Source organism: Fukomys damarensis, unplaced genomic scaffold (genome assembly GCF_012274545.1).
Source record: "Fukomys damarensis isolate Sample0158 unplaced genomic scaffold, DMR_v1.0_HiC HiC_scaffold_12, whole genome shotgun sequence".
Classification (NCBI taxonomy): Eukaryota; Metazoa; Chordata; class Mammalia; order Rodentia; family Bathyergidae; genus Fukomys; species Fukomys damarensis.
In genome coordinates, this window is record NW_022900924.1 from 7,225,359 (window position 1) to 7,231,358 (window position 6,000).

Below are 6,000 nucleotides of genomic sequence, written 5' to 3' on the forward strand. Positions count from 1 at the left end.
CATACGGGACCTCTCAAGGTAAAACTAAAATTACAGAAGAAACACCTGACTTGAACTTGGACCCTGCATAATTAACAGACTAACTGCTTTCATTCAACATAGAATGAATGCAGTCAGACTCATGGTACTTCGTCAATAGTACCAACACACCCCTGCTGAGGACAGGGACACTAACCACCTCTCCACCCAGGTCTCCACACAGACGGCTCACCAGTCGATGCTAAGGGCACAGGACCCAAACATTGCTGAAACTTCCTTCATATGGAAATCACTCTCCAGAACCAACTGTCCATCTGGATCTTTACCAGGTTCAGAGAGTTCCTAAAAAACTGCTCCCCGATCTATGTTGGATGGCTCCACACCCTTGTCCGGTTCCGCAGATAACCAGTTGGTTCTCTGAGGCCTGGCTCCAGGGATCCCTTTGTCAATTCACACCAGATAAAATTGAGACTTTCACTTTCCTTTTACTCTTCATTATTTCTAAAATGACTCACCTCAGTTCTTAGAGTCTCCCCTCGACTAAAATCCGGCCTCAGTTGCCCTCCTCACTGACCAACCTGTATAAGTTTTTCTTACAGATAACTCCAATGACTGTCAGCTCGCCCACGCCCAACGACAGCACAGCCAACTGCACATCAGGCTAACCCCCGCCCCCTAGGTTGATTCATCGCCCCAATTCAGCAGGAAGTAGATACAGAAGACAGACTCTCCGCCCTTTTTCCGCCTGCCATGGACATGTTGGCTGTCAATTGTCATCCAAAATCAGAGTGGGGAATGTTAGGAGATCGCACATGTTAAAATATACCCCCCCAGCCATTTTATATCTTACTTCCGGGTTCTTTCCCGACTCAGTCCTTTCTCCCACCGAAATTGTAAAGCGCGAAATTCAAAAGACAACCTGGCTTGCAATAGGATAACAAAGACGGCTTCTCCCAAGGAAGGATCTTCCGTTGCCTGCCCTATAAATATCCCAGTACTTCTTCTCCTCGCTCTCGCACTCTGCCTTCCTGCCTCCCGCTCGCCTCCCTACAATAAAAATCTCCTGCCGGACCTCTCGGTGCGTGAGTGGCATAATTAAGTAAGGGGCAACCAAAGGGGACTCCAGACTCCTTTCAGGGAGTGGGTAGGGTCCATAGGTCCACAATGAACCTACTAAGATTCCCACCGAATGAGGCCCTCTTGACGCCCAAAGGATACAGAAACATTGGTCACAGCGGATCTGTAACCGCCGCGGATCCGTACGCTGCCCGTACGGAATGATGGTTGTTGCGGAACTTTTGTCCTACAAAAACTTGGTTCCGGGCGTAGTTACCACGGCAACGACGCGCGCCAGAGGGTGGAGGCAGGGAAAGCCTCGAACTGGTGGAGACAGAGGCGGAGCTTACAGCGGAAGTGCCTCTTAGCAGTGACGGGCGGGGGAAGATGTTGCGTCCGGCGTGGTTGCTGCTGACCCTGGATCTGTGCGGCCTCCTGGTGGGGCTGGTGGAGGCCCCAAGCCCGGTGGAGCCGCCGGAACGGAGCCGGCCGTACGCTGTGCTGCGCGGGCAGAACCTGGGTGAGTGTCGGGCACTCGGGCGTGAGGACGGGCGGGGCAGGTGGGGCCTCTCCGAGAGATCTGCGACCCCCTCTCCGGAGGCCGGGCCGAGGCTTGACTTTACTGCTTTCTCATCGCTGGGCCTCGTAACAAGTGTGCTTCCCCGGATGTGCTGTGCGCATCTAAATAAACCGGAATCCGCAGACCTGGGTTTCGGTCTGGATTCCCTCCCTCCCGGCTGTGTGGTCAACGCGACACATTCTAAACTCGAACCCATCTTCTTATTACAGCGACCGATACTCCTAGTAATAATAAGGCTAATTGGCCGTTGTTGAGCATTTTCTATATATCGTATGTGTTATGCTAAGCATTTGGTATACATGAATGCTTTTGAGTTCACAGTAAGTAACTTAATGAGAAAATGTACGATTTTTTAAAAACTTTTTTTGTGTGTGGTAAGGTGGAACCACTGAGCTAAATCGCTGGCCTTTTTTTTTTTTTTTTTTTTTTAAATAACAAAGAGGGACATCGAAGCTCAGAGATGAGTTTTGTTTTGTTTTTGTTTTTTTTAACTTGGGGTTAAATAGGAAGTGGTGGGTGCCAAGTGTCAGAACCTGGGTTTGGTGGAAGCTGGAAACCTAACTTTTGGGAGGCTCTCAGACACACGCGTGCATATATATGCGTATCTGTGCATGTCTATGACTGGAAGGACCCCTGAAAAGCTTGGTAAACTTCACCATGGATCTGCGTCTTGACCTGCCGCAGTCCTCACCCTGTACCTCACTAGTGCGTCCGTAGACACTCAGAGCAGCCACATAGTAATATTTCTGGATTCACTTGACTATACCTTAATTCAGTGACAGCCACGTGTTGATCACTTTATTTTGTACCTAGCACCCTCCTAAGTAGTTTCCACACATTATTCTGCTTAGAACAGGGTTCCTCAACTTGGATATTACTTACATTGTTGCATCCATTGACTCTTTCTCAGGTGCAGGGAAATATCCTGAGCGTGGTAGGGTGTTCAGCAGCGCCACTGACTTTACCCTCTGTGTATCACAGCACCGCCCACCCCCAGCGGAGATAATCAGGATGACCCCACATACTGCCATTTTCCTCCGGGTGAAATTCTCATGGTTTCGAGACCACTGCTGTGGAACAGCACTACTCAGAGGGTGGTCTGCAGTCTGTATGTTACCTGCAAAAGGTGGCTTAAGAAACCGAGAGTGTTTCAGGACCTAACAAGGTGATGTTGCAACATCCAGGCAGGTAGAGACCAGTTCTAGGTGTCCGTGAACTGGAGTGCTCTGTAGAGGAAGGGAGTGGCCACGTGGGCGTGTCATGTCGTGACAGTGGGGCTGCGTCGTGGCCTGGGGCAGATTAGAACTTGTAAAAACTAGTCCTTTGCCTTGATAGTTTGAAGAACACAGTCCTATGCACTATGTATTTTTATCTCTTTTTCAGAGAAAGAAACAAATAGGTAGGGTGACTTGTGTACGATTACGTAGCCTGTAAAGGTACACGGAACCCCCAATGGTTTGACCCTAAACCCTTAACTCTTGGCCATAGTGACGTCACTTGTTTTCATGTGATTATTATATGCCTATTGCCTTGTTGAACACTTGGGTTTATATATTGGTTTGTTTTTGCTTTTGTTTGAGTCAGTCTCCCTATGTAGTTCAGGCTGGCTTTGAACTCATTATATAGCCCAGGCTGGCCTGGAACTCATAGCAATTCCCCTGCCTCAGCCGCCTGAGTGCTGGGATTTCAGGCATGCACCACCATGCCTGGCCTGAATACTTGTTGAAGGTAACCATAGTTAGGCCCCAAGAAAAACCTTAATTGGGTTTCATTTGTCCCATTTTATGGGTGCAGAAAATGAAGCTTAATGACTAGAAAGATGGCCTGAAATAGTCTTTCAAAGTTCTGCATGGGCCTGCCAGTCAGGCAGTTAATGCCACCTGCAAAGTACAGGGAAGGTAGAAAGATGATCAAGGCCCAAGTGAGTGGTGATCCAAATGGATGTGTGTTGTAACAACACAGTTTTAAGCATTTTTAAAAAGTAAATTTCCACCCCTCCCCCACATTCCTTCCTCAGAAGTTTTGCTCTGGGAATGTTTTGTTTTGCAGTAATGGGAATTGAACCCAGGGCTTTCCCACTGAGCTACATCCTCAGCCCTTTATTTTTTTTTATTTTGAGGCAAGGTCTCACTAAGTTGCCCAGGTTGACCTTATACTTGTGATCCTCCTGCCTCAGCCTCCTGTGGGAGTTTTGTTTTAGAGCCCTTGCAATATGCAAGAAAATGGTTTAACTAGAATAAGACAACTAAGTCCAGATATAGTCAGAACTTTAGACACTTGATATTCAAGGCATTTGACAACTAGGGCAGATATTTAGTTAGTGGCTATTTTGAGACATGACGTTTAGCTCACGTATGTTGTAGCTTTTGTTTAACAAGACCCTAAAATTACTTCTGGCCTTTTGAAGTTATGACACACTGTCTTCATCACCTTTTCTACCCTTCCTCCCCTTCACCCAAAAAAGATAATCTTTCCATATATATAAGTGTGGACATTGGGGAGGGGGTATATCGTAGATACTCTGAAATTACTGATTTAAAGAAAACCATGGCCAAAAATCTTGGTTTTTCAGAGGAACAGCAACCAGATTAGAAAAAAATGGTTAGGCCCTGGCTGGAATCTTGGATGGGCCCACATCTTATATGCATGGATAAATGTACATTTGCCTTTTGAGCATATAGGCATTTTGCATGCATCCCAAGATCTCTCACAAGAGTCACAGAAACAACATTGCACATCATTGCTACTGCTGAATGAACTTTCTGGCTGGTGGGTGGTTCTGTTAATTGAAAGCCCAGGTCCTTATCACCAGTAACTTGATCCTCCGTTGTAGATCTTGGTTGTGGATCCCACTTCTCACTTGAGCACCTTGAAAGTTTTTGGATGTGAACTTTATGCTGCCAGACATAATAGGTTCGTGAAGTTAGTGGTCTCTGTGGTCCAGAGGCCTTTGTCAAGATTCCTCTACTGAACAGGGTGTGCTGGCACATGCCTGTAATCCCAGAACTCTGGAGGCTGAGGCAGGAGGATTGCCATGAGTTGAGGCCAGCCTGGGCTACGTAAGTGAGTTCAAGGCCAGCCTGAACTATATAGCAAGACCCTGTCTCAAAAACCAAACAAAAAGAGAAAAAAAGAAAAGACTCATCTAGGGCCTGAAATACTTTCTTCATTGAGTCATGTTTTATTAGGGGTTTTATGGACATAGTTGGGCTCGCTACTTCTTTTCTTGTCTACCTATAATCAGATGGTTCTCCACATAGCAGCCAGAAGGATCGTTTTTCCCAACAAAATCAGATCATATCACCCTTGCCTACATGGGTCTACATTCTTCAGTGCCTTCTCTTTCAATTTAAGGAGAGAAACGTTTCCTTCACCGTCACCAGTGCGCTGTACAAACTGGCTCCAGCCTTCCTGCCTGGCCTCCTCCCCTGTCTCTCCTTTCACTCCCTCCATATTTGCTTCCTTTGTTTGGTGACCGTGTTGGGCTTGTTCTGGCCTCAGGGCCTTTCTGATCCTCAGGACTGCACCCCTGTTCCGTGCTTTCATTAAGGACTCAACTTTGTGTAGGTGCCCCCCCCACCCTGCAACACAGTCTGCTGTTGCCCAAACTTCTGTCATCACCATCACATGACTGTTTTTTTCAATTCCAGTACTAGGATTCAGCCCAGGGTGTGCTGAGCTGTATCCCCTACCCTTTTTATTTGAGTTTGATTAGGATTTTGCTAAATAGCTTGCCCAGGCTGGGCTTGAACCTGAGATTCTCCTGTATCAGCCTCCCAAGTAGCTGAGATTATAGGCTTGCATCACCACTCCTAGCTTGGTTTTCTACACAGCATATTGTGCTATGTGAAAGGCTCTCATTTGTCTACATTTTGTTCCCCCGTGAACATGCAGACAACTTGAGACGGGGTCTGTTCACAACTATTTCCCCTGCACCTGGCACAGTGCCTGGTAGCAGGTGACAGTTGGTAAATCATTGTCAGCAGAAGGAGAAATTACAGAACCTGGAGCTGCCATTACATAACCTGTTTCCCTTTGCAGTGTTGATGGGAACCGTTTTCAGCATCCTGCTGGTGACGGTCATCCTTATGGCATTTTGCGTCTACAAGCCCATTCGGCATCGATGACACCAAGCAAGTTCTGCCGCAGGTTTTGGGGAACAGAATAAGCTGTGGTGCACGCAGGCCAGTGGAGAAGCTGGAATCAGAACCTTCCTACCTGGAAATGTCCTTGGTTCTGGACAGTTGGTAAATGCCAAGTGGGTTTAGAAGAAACGTCTACTAGCAGTATTACTTGGCTAACATCGTCACACAAATAACTGGCTGCTGAGTCCGCTTATCAGTGTTCCTTTTTGAATGGCTGTACTTGTTAAAAGTAAGGCCTGA